We start from the raw sequence: 16832 nt of genomic DNA, 5'->3' as shown, positions 1-16832 counted from the left end.
TCGCAGCTACAGCCCGAACTGCTGAACGGAATTACACCAAATATATATATATATATATTTTTTTAGCCAAAGTTCACTGTGTGAACCAGCGAAAAAAGAAACCTGTGTTGAAAGAAAGCCAAGCTGGCTGCAACTAGACTGATAACTTGGTCCCCTTTCACTATACTACTTCCAAATCCAGTAGCACCCTGATAAAACTAACACTGATGCAGACAGCTTCACTAGGAGAGTACAACCACACTCTTCGAAACAAACCTAGAACTAGATGCCAGAGGCTCGGGTAAAAGCAGCATGCTACATTTTAAGTGACCAGCCTGCTTAATAGAAGTCAAAACATCAGAAAGCCATAGATCGTATGTGTACGCAGTCTGAAACTGCACTATAAGTGCACTGCTATGTAGTGAATCATGAAATTAATGTATATATGTTAGAAATGGGGGTATCTAGTTGGCAAGGGCTTGCACCTTTGTCGAAATAGGGACTCTTCTTCCTATTCAGGGTAAGGGAGTTACTCTCCTAAAATAACCCCTGCTCACCCCCTTGGTAGCTTGGCACGAGCAGTCAGGCTTATCTTAGAGGCAGTGTGTAAAGCATTTGCACATAACCAACAGTAATACAGTGTAAACACTACAAAAGGACACCACACCAGTTTAGAAAAATATCTAATATTTTTATATACTTAAGACAAGACCAAAACGATAAAAATCCACAATACAGTACTTAAAAATCTTCAGTTATCAAAATACCCTTGTAAAACAGTTCCTTGATGTCGATAGCTCCGTCCGGGGCTATCATGGCGTCGTGAGCAAACAAATCCTAACAGTTCTGGCTGACCGCAGTGTCGCAGGCCAGCTACGGTGTCGGGAAGACCCGCAATCAGTCCCTTTCAGAAATGCAGGGCGTCAATGACCTCTCGATGAGCTTCCGAACTCACGGCGTCTGTTACGGAAGTCGGTGCAGGAGTCGCAGGGACCCTCGAAGTCATACGCGTTGCAGATCGATCTCCTCTCTGATGGAGTCAGGAGCGCTGGCGTCGGCAGACGTCTGGTGCTGCAGTGCAGAGTGCAGCAGTGCGGCACCCTTAGGTCGCGGTGTGAGCTGCAACTCGGTGGCGGCGTCAGGTGGCGTCGTCGGTGAGACCAGGGTCGCGGTGTGAGATGAAGACTGTGCTCGTCACGGTGCAAGCAGCGGCATAGTCGTTGCTGAAGAGCTGTCGTCGGCTGACAAACTGGAGTCGATGGCACCGGCATCGGTGGGCCAAGGCTGCGGTGCGGGATGAGGGCGGTGCATCGTGTAACTTTACGAGCGGTGCCCTCGAACCACGGTGCAAACAACGGTGTTGATTCCGGCATGGAGCGGCGTCAGGGATACCAAGGCGTCGCCGTGAAGCGAGGCGGTGCCGAGTGCGGTGCCCACAGGTCACGGTGCGAGCAGTGGTTCGGTGGCGGCGTCAGCAGGTGTCGTCAGTGAGAACAGGGCCGCGGTGTGGCATTGGAGGTGCCCTCTGCGGTGCCTTCAGGATACGGAGTCGGCAGTGGCGTTGTAGACGGCGTCTAGCTTGAAGTCTTTGCTGTTCCTGAGACTTCTTGAACAGTGGGCAAGCTCTACCTCAAGCCCTTGAAGAAACTCACAAAAGTAGATTGCAGAAAGTTCGGTCCAGTCCTTTCACTGCTCAAGACAGGAGCAGCCACTGCAAGCCAACACAGCAAAGCACACATCAAAGTGGTAGTTCCTCTTCACAGCTTCTCCAGCTCTTCTTCTTGGCAGTCTCCTTGATCCAAAAGAGTTCTGAAATCTGGGGGTCTGGGTCCCAATATTTATACTAGCAAATCCTTTGTCCTCTGCAGGCAGAGGGTCCTGTACCTAGTTCAAACCAGTTATGGGCACATTCTGCCAGTGTGCAGCTTCTTCCTTGGTCAGTGTGGGCCAGGGTCCTCAGACGCACCACAGGAGGTGGAGCCAGCATTGTGGAAGGCAGGCACAGCCCTATTCAGACCCAGGTGCTACTCCTCCCATCCATCTACATGCAGATAGGTCTATTCAGCCCTGTGCTGACTCACCCTGTCTCCAGGAGTCTCCCCCAGCCCCAGTCACTCACAAACCAGACAGACAATACAGCCCCAGTCACTCACAAACCAGACAGACAATACACAAGCTAGCAGAGGCAGGCTGGATGGTTAGGTCAGAAAATACCTACTTTCTAAAAGTGGTATTTTCAAACACAATGTTAAAACCATCTTCACTAAAAGATGTATTTTATCATTCTGAATTCAGGCATACTAAACTCGAATTTCTACAGTGTTCCTTGGGTCAGTTAGGATTATAGGATGTTATAATCAAACTGCCCATTCGGGCCTATGGGGAACATGTAGCCTTGCAATAGTGAAAAACGAAGTAGGTTGTAATTCACAATCGGGACATACCACACACACATCCTACCTTTCACATACAATGCACCCTGCCCACAGGGGTACCTTGGGCCTACATTAGGGGTGACTAACATGTAGAAAAGGGAAGGTTTAGGAACTGGCAAGTGTGTGCACTTGCCAAGTCAACATGGCAGCCCCAGGCTGCGTACAGGCTCTGCAATGGCAGGCCAGAGTTACACTTTACGGGCTGTTTGCGTGTGTAGCACAATCCAGTGCTGCAGCCCGCCAACAGAATTTGATTTATGGGCCCTGGCACTTGCAGTGAACTTTACTAGGGACTGACACATAAATCAAACAGGCCAATCATGGAAACACCAATCCATAACACATTTTAACACAGGAGCACTTACACTTTACCACTGATCAGCAGTGAGAAAAGTGCGTGGAATCATTACACCAGCAAAAACAGAGTCAAAACCGGGAGGTCAGAAAGCAAAAAACTCAGGGGAAACGAGTCAAAAGATGCCAAGTCTAACAATATACAGGAGTTGAAAAAGAAGAGCTGGGTAGGCACAAGTGTCTAATCTCAGGGCTGAAGACCAAAAAGCATGGATGGCCTCCTGACAAGTGTGAGCACTCTGAAACCAAAATGTTCCTCAGGAATATCCTGGATGCGAGGGATTCTCTACAAGAAGCCATCAGCTCAGATGGTCTAGGAGCCACAGACTTGAATTATTCAAGAAAAATAAAGACACGTGGTGCATGCCCTGAATGAGCAGACTAGACATTTGGAGACTGACAAAACCTTGCAACTAACTAGTGAGATAAAAATGTAACTGCCTTACCAGACAGAGGTGAACTAATGAAAATTGTATGCTCAATGAAGCACTCATTAAACCATTCTGAGGCTAGCGTACTAAAGGGACTAACTAACCAGATGGGCTAGTGTGTATTTTTGTCACTGTAGATCAACAAAGAAGAAATCTGGTATTTTCTGCTTATCAAAGACCACTTCATCAGGTAAGTTCATGATTTTCCAACCAAAGACCAGAACGCATCCACTGATGCTTAAGTGTTATGGGATAAGTTCTTCATATATTATGGTGTCGGTCAGAATCTACAGCATGATACAAGTAGGTCTGAAGTCCAAGCTCGTCATACAGATGCTGCAGCTGGTAGAGACCAAGAGAATCAGCACTACACACTACCATCCATAGTGGGTTGCCCAAGTGGAAAGATTTAACAGGACCCGGCTTAACAGTTTGAGGATACAGAAACTAGAAAAAAGCAGCAATTTGAACAGTACTTGGTCACACTTGTCCATATATACACACCTTCATGGAGAATGAATACACCAGCTATTCCACATACTCCCCAAAGTTTTGAAGAGGACTGCTAGTCTACTGGTTTTGGGAGTCCAGGTGGAGACTGCCCAGGCACCCACTAACAATGTGGCAAGAAGTTAAAATAGTGGGATCAGATACAAACTTGCTCAGGTGTTACCGGCTGTTAAAAATATTAGTAGCAACAGGGTGAGGCATGAATAGCACATCAAGCAGCAAGAAACCTTAAACTTGAGATGGAGCCCTAGACTGCTGTTTAGGACAAAGTAAGTAACAAGCTGGGTGACAAACAAACTCCCACCCAAACACCTAGTATCCCTGGATACAGACGGTAGCAGGAACAGAACCACTGGCAATACAGGGTGCTCAACAAAATCACTTGCTTCCTGCTGAAGAGGACAATGAGTTGACAGATCAGCCACCAGTTTCTCAGACAAAAAAAGAAATCACAAACAGAGATGCTGTGTACAATGAAGAAAGTCATGGTCAGAAGAGCAACGTTATTTCGGAAGACTCTGAGGAATCAGATTTCAGTACATCAAAGATGTGCCACAATATTGTGTACAGATGTATGGACAACAGGGATCAGCCAAGGTTGCTAAAAAAAACTCAACAGAAGCCCAGACTTAGAATGAATCTGAATGTGATAACGTTGCCCAGAGATTTAACACTGCTACCTCTAGCTCATCTGAGAAGGCAGGCAACTGCTCCTGTGTGCAAAGCAGTGACCCAGCTCCATAATCCACACACACCGCTCTGCCAATGGTCATTCCATCCGAAACACATCCCCACTTCATTCCCTGCAATATCACCTTGTTTTAAGTTTTTTTCACTTACAGTCTATAAAGAATAATGGAGCGCTGTCGCAGTAACGGTGGACTGTGCTTTTGGGAGGCGTAGTAATGACCCACATGCAGCTCCACACAATTTAGTCTTCAGAGTGACTGCAAAAGGATGTGGTTACTTGAAGGTCCTGTTGGAAACATCAAAGGAAAAAATGCATTAATAATGAGGCGCAATCTTATGGGCTACCTTTTACTTACTTAGTTTTCAATCTTATCATATAATCAAGCATTTGGCTCACTTGCATAAATACAGTGTTCTTCTATCTTCCTAGGCCTAGGTTATCAATCGCCTTTAAATTCCAATGGATCCCGTAACAAAAGTTGCCCGGCCCATCAGAATTACAAGTTTTGCTTCTCACAAGGAGATTTTGGCTGATGAAAGCTGTGCAAATCTCAATGTAAAACACAGGATGAGACCATGTGCGATTCGGCACCAGAATACCTACATGTTATTCCTTAAAATCTATCCACCCTGTGTGACTGGGATTCCGGTAATTCCGGAGGCAGGGGGAAAACGGGAGTGAAATGTGCCACTCATAATCAAGGCCCTAATCTCTGTAAATTAGGTTTTGGGTAGAAACATGGATTTGTGGTAACATATGCTTCAACCACCAGGAAACATAATGTGGGAACTAAAACTCTGTGAGAATCCCTTCATGGCAATGTGTCACAACTGATTTAGCAGGCCACGTGTGTTGTGCACGGTACTACACCTACCAGACACGGACAACTTAAGGCTGCGATTCTAAATAGTCCTTAATTTCCAGTCTAGTCGTTATGTTTGGTTCTTCCAACAGAGTGATTTGAAGCCACAAATATTTTTGAAACACAGCTCTGGACACTCCCCTTCTCAAGTGCTTCCTTTGCAATGTATGAAATACGTATGAGAGATTCCTTTGTAGCATCCAGTTACTTGCTCCTGTGTTGCTTGAAATTCCTGAATTACTCTGCAAGCTGCCTCCTGCTTTCTGCACCTTCCCTGTGCTATATGTACTGTTTGACTGGTTTTGAAGTGAGTTGGCAGTAACCCCTACTCAAGAACAGACAGACATTCCCTGTAACTGCACTGGGGAGAAATTCCTCTTGGGGATTTTTTTCTGAAAGGTGAGGAATCACTTCTTATTTAAAGAGTACCACATTTAACTCTTTCTGGACATAAAGGACCAGACCAATATATCAACAAGCTATAAACTAACCATCTACTCAGTCAAGGATTTCATTAGACTTGAACTCACCAAACAAACAACAAAAGTGTGCAAAGACGCAAAATCAATGCCAGTGATTTACACCGCTGCTTATTAACACCCGCCAATCCTCTTAAAATTGTTAGAACCCTTCATTATTCTACTATCATGGCAAAGTTCCGTATTGTGCAATGTGAAAATAAACTTGTAGTAGACACGTTATGCTGTTTTATGTTACTGCCACATTGATTCCTAGGGCTGGTTGGTCAAGTATTTGTTAGATCCTATAGTGATGATGCAGTTTGGTGCCTTGGGTTGCAATGGAAGCAACCATTCCTGTAAGGTTGTCACACTTACGGCAAGACAAGCATTGGAAGTACTGCGGAGTAAAAAATAAGGTCTACTCTTATGTTCCTAAAACTCTGCATGAGAAGTTTGGCCTTGACGTAAAACTTTCAACTGTTACTGCTTCTTTTTTCTTTGATTGACTCAATGTCAACGAATACAGAAGATGGGGATTGAGGTCTTTTTGCAGCATGGCACCTGTTAAGAATGTGTGAACAGGTGGACATGCTCCTTCCCTACTCCCATGTGACCTACGAATTATAGGTTTAGGGTCATACCATTCGGGAGAATCATAGCGGCTAAATAAGCCAACATGTTATCCTCCCACCTTTACCCCATTTCATACTTTGACTGCTATGTAAAGGACTAGTACTACTGATTGTTACGAGTGAGCAGCGAGCTAGGATGAAATCATGGACCAACAGGGGCAGGTAATCATATGGCTGAAACAGGTTTATGAGCAGGTTGCTTGGGTAGATAAAATTCGGAGCATCTACTTTCTCCTACTATAACAATACCATGGGCACTCTAAGTAAAGGGATACTGGGATAGCCTCGAGGAATTTTTTTAAATATCTTTAAATCTACCTGTAACCAAGCATTACCAAAGTGCTCTATCTCCTGACATCAAGCCCATCCTGGTATTTAGTATACCTGGACGAGACCAGATGATGAAGCATGACATTAATAGAGCGGGTGAGCATAAATGCCAACATTTTAGAACAAGAAGGTGGGAGACTTGGAAAAGAAAACTGGGGGCTATGTATTTTCCCCACTGACTTCTTTTGAACTAGAGGCATTATTAGATGGGAGATAGTTAAAATAAGACACATTTGGCTAATAAAATAGTGAGTCTTTTTACATGCATGTGCCAGGAATATTTAACACAATAGATGGGTACCTGAAAGATTTAATCATGAACCCCTCACACTCTTCCAACAACCGCCACTGGATTAAACACCAACCTTGGGTTCCCAAGAAGCATGCCACATCAGGGGTAGTACAATGAAAGTGGGCATCCCAACAACCCATTGCGAGCTTGGGCAATGGTATAAACTAGGTAAGTAGCCTGCAAGGGGATTAGTTGTAAGAAAACAACATTAAATTAGTAAGTATTTCTACATTTTAATGGATTTGGACAAATTAAACGAAACTTAAGAGGATTAATGAATCAGAAAGTAAACTTGCAGAAACATACAAAGAAAGAGAAAACAATAAATGAAGGATCAAGTGTACCAAGTGTTAGAATTTATCTGTATTGAAAACACTACCCACGGACAGTTCTCCTGCAGACACTGCCGACGACCTTTCACCGTCAACAGCGCCCCAACGACCGCCGATGGCGCTCTGGAAGCACGCACCACCAAGGCCCTGACATGAATCCTCCTCAACGTGTGCTCCCTACACAGACACACCATAGAGATATGGGACCTGTCACTTTCTTCACTGAGACCTGGACCAACGCCTCCTCCGGCCCCGACATCGCCACCGCCATCTCGTCAACACCCCCACTCACAGAGCAGGACACACCCTCGACCCAATCCACGTAAGAGGAACAAACATCCGCTTCAGCCACACCACGCAGCCCCTCTGGAGGGACCACCACTGCGTACACTTCACCTTCAACACCACCACCACGCCCAAGCCCTCCCAGCAACCGCCACGAAGGAACTGGAGCAAGATCACAGAGGAACACCACACCACCCTCCTCCAACACCCCCCCCCGCCTGCGCCACGACCGATGCCAACTCCGCAGCAAAAGAACTTCACCGCTGGAACTCCAGCTGCACCGACCAGCTCGCACCCCCCCGCCCACCCCGCTAAACAACTCCCCCCGAAGGCCGCCTGGTTCACCACCGAACTCCGAGAAACCAGGCGCTCCTGCAGATGCCTCGAGAAAACCTGGCGAAACAATAAAACTCCGCTCCTACTTCCATCTGAAAATCAAGGCCCTCTACAACAATTTCAGTGAATAGACGCCCGACACTACCCACCTCCCCACCGACGACAACAAACCGACCTTTATGTCCTGGAACCTCGCCACTGTTGAACGCATCACCTCGACCGTCAACACCTCCTTCAAATCCGGCATCTTCCCTGATGACTGGAAGCAGGCGGCGGTCAAACCCCTCAAGAAACCTATGGCCGACCCGACGGACCTGAAAAACTACCGGCCCATCTCTCTCCTACCCTTCCAAAGTCCCCGAGAGACTCAAACGCCCAGCTGACCGCCTTCATCGAAGAGAACTCCATCCTAGAGTCCTCCCAGTCCGGATTCCGCAGCAACCACAGCACCGAGACAACCCTCCTCGCTGCCACGGATGACATCTGCATGCTAATAGACCAGGGACACACTGCGGCCCTCATCCTTCTAGACCTCTCCGCAGCCTTCGACACCGTCTCTCATCACACTCTCGCAGCCAGACTTCACGACGCTGGGATACGAGAAACCGCCCTCAACTAGATCCAATCCTTTCTCTCCGGCAGAACCCAGAGGATCAGACTCCCTCCCTTCCTCTCCGAACCCATGGAGATCAACTGCAGAGTACCCCAAGGATCATCGCTCAGCCCCACGCTCTTCAACATCTACATGGTCCCCCTCGGCGCCATAGTCAGATAGCATGGGCTCAGTATAGTATCTTACGCCAACGACACCCAGCTCATCCTCTCCCTCACGAAGAACCCCGAAGACACCAGACGCTACTTCCAGGAAGGAATGAATGAATGGACGTCGCAGCCTGGCTGAAAGATAGCTGCCTGAAGCTCAACTCTGAGAAGACTAAGGTCCTCATCCTCGGACCCTCCACCTGGGACAACACCTGGTGGCCCCTGCCCCCAGCAGCCCACCCACCCCTACAGACCACACACGGAACCTGGGCATCATCCTGGACTCCTCCCGCACCATGACCCACAAGATCAACTCCGTCGCCTCCACCAGTTCCAACTGCCTTTGCATCCTCCGCAAGACCTTCAAATGGATACCCCCGAATGCAGAAGGACCGTCACTCACGCACTCATAACCAGCAGACTGGACTAAGGCAACGCCCTCTACGCCGGAATCAACAGAACTCCTTCACAAGCTCCAAACCATCCAGAACTCTGCAGCCAGACTCGTCCACTGGGACCCCACGGCACGAACACATGACCCAACACCTACAAGACATCCACTGGCTCCCCGTCGAGAAGAGGGTAACCTTCAAACTTCTCACCCACGCCTACAAATCCCTCCACAACATCAGACCCAAATACCTCAACGAGAGAGTCTCCTTCAATGTACCCAAAAGGAACCTCCGCTCCGCCGACCTCGCCCTGGCCAAGACCCCCCGCATCCGCAGAAACAGAGCTGGCGGAAGAGCCTTCTCCTATTTTGCGGCCAAGACCTGGAATGAGCTCCCAGTGAACATCAGACGCTCTCCTTCCCTGCACATCCTCAAGAGGAAGCTCAAGACCTGGCTCTTCAACTGAACCGGAGCTGCAACATCCCCCCCTCACCCTCCAGCGACTGGAGACCCTCACGGGTGAGTAGCGAGCTTTATAAACCCCCGATTGATTGATTGATGATACACAATACACAAATAAGTGTCATCGGGTTCTTAAAAGAGCAGAAAACAAACCTACTTTGCATGTTTGTTGCACACAATTCAACATAGAATTAAATGGAGACAAATATGTTTGCTCCACTCTCAGAACACGGAGCATTCCTATATAACGAGTCCTCGCATTGTAAAATATGTTCCAATGATGGTTGTCACTTGTGCAGGTAGTGGAGTATGCGTCAATGCTTTGGCCTCCTATTGTATCAAATATGCAAGACTATCTTCAGACTAAATTGAGTCACTAATGATTGTACAGGACCCCCTAATACGGTACTAAACAGAAAGAAACGGTGAGAAAACTCACGTGGCACCCTTCTACCTACCCTTCCCCATGAGCTGGTACAGTAAAGGAGGAGAAAGGGTCTATGCTGCCATTAGGGTGAAGCTACAGGAAGGGCTGATGGCCAACACTTGATTTTGGCTGGCGCAGCAGCAGATCTTGTTCTGATCCTTGAGAAGACTCAGTCCACAAAGAACCTCCTGGCCCCCGCCATAGGGGGCATAGTGTGGCTCTTGTTGAATATAGAGAGCTGGGAGCCCTGGTGAGGACCTATTGACCTCCATGCCCCTTGACTTGCCTCCTGTATTGGGGATGATCTACCACATGCCTAGACTGGAAGAACTCTTGAGGGTGCACCTGACCATGCAGTTTACACAATATGCCCAAGCGTAGCAACAGCAAGTCAGTGGCCACCGCTGAGGGACTTCACAATCCACATATAAAGATGAGCAAGGCCACCAACAAACTACCCAAGTTACCTTTTAAAATCCAGCAGAGCGGCATCGCTAATGGGCAACAGAGGCCCATGATTAGCCGAGAAGGATGAGGACAACCAGAATGAGAAAACTCCCCTTAAAATAATGCAACACAGCCTCTCCTCTACAGACAGCAAAACACTACCAAATGGAGCTCATGGACTTTAAAATATACAAGCTGGGGATGCACTTGTTATGCTGCACCACAGCACATCTCTGATATCAAAGATGGGGCACATGAAATAAAAGAAATCTCTTCAATATGGAGAAAGCTCTATTCATTATTAAAATGAATTGAGGAGTAAAACCTCCAAATTCTTGGAGTGCCAGAGTCCACCAACTACTGACCTCACTTTTCAGAGTGGACTATTTTTCCAACTATTTGTTGTGGAGAGAGAACACCGCTCTCTTGTGCCTAGGCGTTGAGAGGAGCACTGGTACGTCCAATAATTGCACACTTGCTCAAGTTTAGAAACAGAGACATGGTACTTCACCTCCCAAAAGAGACAAAAAAGGAATTTCCTTAAAATGGCGGTTCGATATCAGTATTCCCAGATTTCACTACAGCAGATGCGCAAATCAATGATGCTGTAGTAGGAGATGTACAGAATTTCTGGTAGACCAGCTAAGGAGACAGATCCTCTAGCAATCGCTACCCCTTCATATGCAGGATGCATACTGCAGAGAGGTAATGAGCATATGTCCTGAAGAGAGATAAAGATCATATAGGGTCAAACCGTCGACAAGGAGTGCATGTTGCCCTAAAGAAATTGGAGATAGCAAGTAATGAACACAACAATACTATTGCTGTATAGAGAGAATTATATAGGAAATCCCTGATGTATACATGTATCACTGTTTAATTTTGCACATCACTGCACACAGAGCTGTCTGCACCACTTTTAATTCTATATAATGGACTATACCCATGTTGAAAATAAAAATAGAGTTTTGATGAGAATGTGGTAGGAAAGTGGTTTAAAATTAGAGACAAAAGAGTCCCATGGAACCATCTGTTCTGTCATTTTCGTTTTCCATCCTGGAGCAGCATCCAGTTGTGCTTAGGTACTGTTCTACTGCGACCATTAACTATCATCGGCACTCTGTTCTTTTTCGTGCTATTTCCACCTAACATGTAAAAAATTCACAACTGGATTCTTGTCATTTTGTTATCATTTAGTTTATTAAATTTTACTCAATATTTCTAATTCATTATGAGATTTTCATTGTTTTAAATTTCTACTTTATTGCCGTTTTAGTACAACAAGTACTTAGCACATTGACTCAAAGTGAAACCGGTCTGCTCTGTGCCAAAGACACTAGGGGGTTGAGATCAGGTTTATTTAGAGACTTCAGTGGTTCATCCTTACAAGGATTGTGATTATTTCTTGAGTTTGGTACTTACCTCACTCAACTAATAACCACATTTCCTACAATGATCAAGGGCAGTATGAGATAATGATCTTTGATCAATTTATCACAATTCTTAACACATCTGGCCCAAATAATGACGATCCGTTTTTTTTTGTTTTTTTAAGAGCTATAGAATAAAATAATTTCCTTATCTCCTGTGAAGATTTATGGGGGAAGGGGATTTTAACACAACACTGGGCCCTTCACAGGATGCATCTTGGACATGTGGGCCTGAACCTCGGCAGGGTGCATTCACATTGTTGTTACACAACTCCTGGTCAAGGCTCGACTTCTGGCTGAATACTCAAATATTTTTGTGATAATGTGGGGTTCGTGGACACTGGATGCACGTGTGGGAAGCTTTCAAGGTTGTCATTAGGGAGGGCCTGCACTGCGCAGCAGAGAGGGGTATGCATGCCTTTAGATCTGGCATGAACAAAATGAAGCAGAACATCAAACATGTATAGGCCAAGACGATGAAGAACCCTGATCCGACCCGATTGATAGATATCCACCTAAAACTCGCAGTATATAATGAGACTTCGGAGAGGGAAATTAAGAACTTATGAAGAGGCACATCGGCACACTCCTAAGAGAGTGAAAAATTCCCGGTTGATTGCTTGCAGGTCTGCTTAAACACCCCTGGGCTGCTAACATAATATCAAATCACCCTGTGAAGGTCGGCTATGTCACAACACTAGGGATATTTTTAAATCCTTCTCCTACTAATATATCAACTTGAACGCTTCTAAGCCCCATGCAGGGTAATGTCAAGCAGTAAATTATTTTGAGTTGGCTGGCAAGAGGTGGCATCGAGTAACAACAGTCTGGCTGCTCGTTACAGTAGATGAGATCTAACAGACAGCCTTGATGGTGGGTGAGCAATTTCTCCACCAGGCACATGCCACCATCCTGTTGGCCAATAAGAGGGCCACAGAGGGCAAAGAAATATCCAGATTAGCCACCTACACGGACTCGATTGAAAAAAGTAGTGGGGTGCCATCATGTGCAAAGACTTCCTACCCTGTTCAGTGATACATACCTTCTTAGCAACCACCTTTCAGGCACTGTGGACATCTGCAACTACATACAATGCAAAACTAGATTGCAGATCTTATGCGACCTTTCTGGAGAGAGTGTTCTTGTGAAAGAAATTAAACTCATGAAAACTCCACTACTTTCTTCTTGGAAAACGATCTTTCTAGTAGGTAATAACCTCCCTTGTAAACTAGACATGCCTACACTGCCCAACATAATCTTTCCATCAGGAGAACTCTCAACAGATCAGACTATGCATAAAAAGGTGCCACCCTGGATATATAGTGATCATCAAATTTGAATGCATTTGTATACACCATTGTATTCCTGCTGTGCGATTACACTATTACTGCTTTTGATATCCTTCACTTGTCAATGTAAGCCACAAATTTAAAGTTCCAAACTACGGACAGAGGCATAAAAAAATGGAGCAAGAAAAGCTAAACTCAATGTGACACTCACATTGCCACCTTCTTAACCAACTTACCTACTCATCCAGGAAAATGGAAACATATCTGAAATATTCAAATAACCATCTGAGACCAGGCTGAAACAAACCATAAGATGGTGCATGGTTTAAGAAAAAGGATATGAACAGGGAATTTAAAAGAAGATAGAAGAATTCCTCTCCTCCCTCTAAACATCCCTGGGGGGGCGTGGCCAAGTTGTGCTCTTCTCGTCTCCCCGCTCTCGATCGCCCAGTTCAGCCCTCAAGTACCGGGGACGAGGTTGATAGAAGTACTCTGTGGCAATCAAATACCGTGGAAAGAAGAGCGGCGGCTCGGCGCCATGGTCTGAGGCAGCGAGCCAGCTTGGGGATCGAGCGGTGCCAGGACGGAAAATGGTGGTCAGGCCTGGAAGCCGCTGCGGGGACCGATGCGGAGGCACTGCATGCTAAAGTCCGCAGGGAGACTGAGTGAGGCAAAAAGCAGCTACCTTCTGAGAGTGGAACAGCCAACGGCAGGGGAGCGGCAGCAAATAGCATTGAAAGCCTCTGGGAGCGAGGGACCACGACAAGTGAGAGCGGCGGAGAATGTTACCACCAGGCCGCATCGGACCCAGCTGAGTGTAACCCGGTCCAGAGATCCCCGGTGCAGCATAGCTCCAGACAGCGCGGCTCCAACCCCGAGCAGAAAGAAACTCGGACGGGCGCAAAGCAACCTGAACCACACACAGTGAAGGGGTCTGCAGCGTGGTGGTAGCAGGAAGGACAGAGAACGAGGAATGCGAGACGGAGAGGCCGCGCCCGGGGAGTGGACATCAGCACTAAGGGGCTAGACCTTTCTGCATGCGGAGCGCGCTAGGTCTAGTGGGAGCAAGAGGACTCGCTGGGAAGAGCAGAAGTCCGAGTCACACTCATATTATCGCTCTGGCAGAAGAGCAGACTTGGGGAAAACGGTGCGTGTGAGGAGGCTCCGGCAGGGGCCCCGGGTGGTGGCGGCTCTGCGCGACCCAGACCATCGGCAGGAAAGCAGAGGTGACAAAGAGCAGCAGTGGAGCCCATAAGTGGGGGGGAGAGACACGTTCCTCTCCATACAGCAGGTGAGGAGAATGGGAGCCTCGGTGCCCCCCCACCCCCGAGAGGTTAGAGGGAGACAGCCGCAAAGGAGAAAATTGGCCCAGAGGAGGAGGGATAGCCCAAGGCATCCCAGGGGCATTCGGGACAAATGTCCGGTGGGCACCACGGAGTAACATAGCTGCCAGGACTTGTAAGCAGATGCCCGAGCTCACTGGGGACCTAAGTAGCCCCAATCACTGTACATGACCGGATAGCCAAGTCAGAGAACTCACAGAAGGCCCTTCACCATCTGAGCCCTCATTCCATCACACAGATAGGGTGGGACGTGCTTCAAAAATAGTAGCCTGGGGACACACCAACCACTAGAGGAAGCTAGCATGTCTGCATTAAGGGCGAAGAAGGATCAGAATTTGAGAGAGATGTTGGCCAAACTCCCATCCACAAGCAGGACCGAGGGACGCACCTCTCCGAAACTGCCACAAGGACAAAGTTCCGAATCTGCAGAGGCACCGGTCACCCGAGCCTTTCTGGAGATACTGTTCAACACGCTGCAGGAAGATCTTCAGTCACTGAAGGGGGAATTCGCATCGGAGATGAAAGGTTCGTAGAGATATCGACGCTTTGGGAGAAAGAGTGGCTAATATCGAAGAGCAGGACCAGTCATGAATTGAGGAGGTGGCACAACTACAACAAGAGGTGTCAGACTGCGGGAACAACAAGTGGACCTCCAGGAACATGCTGAAGATTTGGAGAACAGGTCACGCCGGAATAATATTCATATTAAGGGGGTTCCGTCAAAAGAAGGTGGTACAGACATGGTCAAATATTTACAAGGGCTTTTTCGCAGCATTCTGGAGGCCGAACCTGACTTTGACATCAAGATTGACAGTATTCAAACAAACAATGGGGTAACCCAGTATCCCTCAGAACCTGGGCAGTAAGTTTATAAGGTAACAGTGGTTCTGTTGGGTGAAAGTATTGCTTTGCGCATTAGGTTTAGTCACGCGTTATTCCAACAATGTACATTAATTAGACTTTAAGCAACACACAAGACAGTTCAAATGCAACCAAAAATTCTTTATATATGAATTGCGTCATTCATATATGCATACATCAATATTTTCACGAGTGGCCGTCAGGCAATAATGTGTTGACAGAAGTGACACAGTGAGAAATAGGTGCTCGGTGACAATGTGCGTGATATGTACAGTAGTTTAAAAGCGAATTTTTTGAAAGTGGCCAGGATGTGTCGAATAGTAAAACTGCGCTATGGAAGAGTTCTTTTTTGGCACAGGTTCTATACAAAGGTCCACAAATTAGTCGACGTTTCAACCCTAGTACTGCCCTCTTGATAGGTCAGTGCGGGTCTTCATCAGGACTTGAATTTAAGCGCGACGGCCTTAGAATAGTCTAAGTCTATGGAGTAGGTAAAAATCCGGCGTTAGTGTCAGGATGGGGTTCACTCCAATGGTTTATCCTATTGATGGGCCTATATTAATTCACTAGAGGCTCCATCATAGTGTTTGATATTGACGGTGTCTATTTGCTTGAGAGGTGCTGTCTATAATCCAGATCCTTCTACCTCATTAGTGTAGGTAGGAATGGGCTTCTTCAGACGAAATTTTACTTATTCTGAAGAAACGGACAGCCGGCCTGTGGGTCCTGGCTCGTCTGGTTTGAATCGGCCAGAATAAGTAAAACGTAGACTAATTTGTGGACCTTCGTATAGAACCTGTGCCAAAAAAGAACTCTTCCATAGCGCAGTTTTACTATTCGACACATCCTGGCCACTTTAAAAAAAAATTCGCTTTTAAACTACTGTACATATCACGCACATTGTCACCGAGCACCTATTTCTCACTGTGTCACTTCTGTCAACACATTATTGCCTGACGGCCACTCGTGAAAATATTGATGTATGCATATATGAATGACGCAATTCATATATAAAGAATTTTTGGTTGCATTTGAACTGACTTGTGTGTTGCTTAAAGTCTAATTAATGTACATTGTTGGAATAACGCGTGACTAAACCTAATGCGCAAAGCAATACTTTCACCCAACAGAACCACTGTTACCTTATAAAAAAATCAAGATTGACAGGGCACATAGGGTGGGCCTAAAATTAAAAGCGCCCGCACCACCCCCTGACATTCTGGCTTTCCTTTCGGATTTTCACCTTAAGGAACTGATACTACGGAAGGCCAGGGACAAACAACCCCTCAAATACCAGGGGCACTCTATCGCGTTGTATCGGGACCTGGCGGCGATCATCCTACAGAAACAAAGGCAATTCAGACTGGCGACAACGTTCTTAAGATCACAAGGAATTGCATAATACTCATGGGGCCATCCGTTCCACTTAATCTTCAAATTCCAGGGCAAGCTGTATCAACTCCGGTCTCTGCAAGACACATGCAGGGTG

At 46.7% G+C, this 16832-nt stretch overlaps 1 protein-coding gene across 1 annotated transcript in view; it reads right to left on the bottom strand.

Moving 5' to 3' along the window:
• PRRG2 (proline rich and Gla domain 2) overlaps positions 1-16832 on the bottom strand; it is a 267782-nt gene that overhangs the window by 168204 nt on the left and 82746 nt on the right. The window contains exon 2 of the mRNA XM_085616147.1: positions 4550-4685. The gene's annotated coding sequence lies outside the window, so the exon portion shown is untranslated. The remainder of the gene's footprint in view (positions 1-4549; positions 4686-16832) is intronic.

This window comes from Triturus cristatus, chromosome 7 (assembly GCF_964204655.1).
Source record: "Triturus cristatus chromosome 7, aTriCri1.1, whole genome shotgun sequence".
Taxonomy (NCBI): Eukaryota; Metazoa; Chordata; class Amphibia; order Caudata; family Salamandridae; genus Triturus; species Triturus cristatus.
The sequence above is the reverse complement of the archived record's forward strand: the minus strand, read 5'-3'. Positions and strand labels throughout refer to the sequence as shown.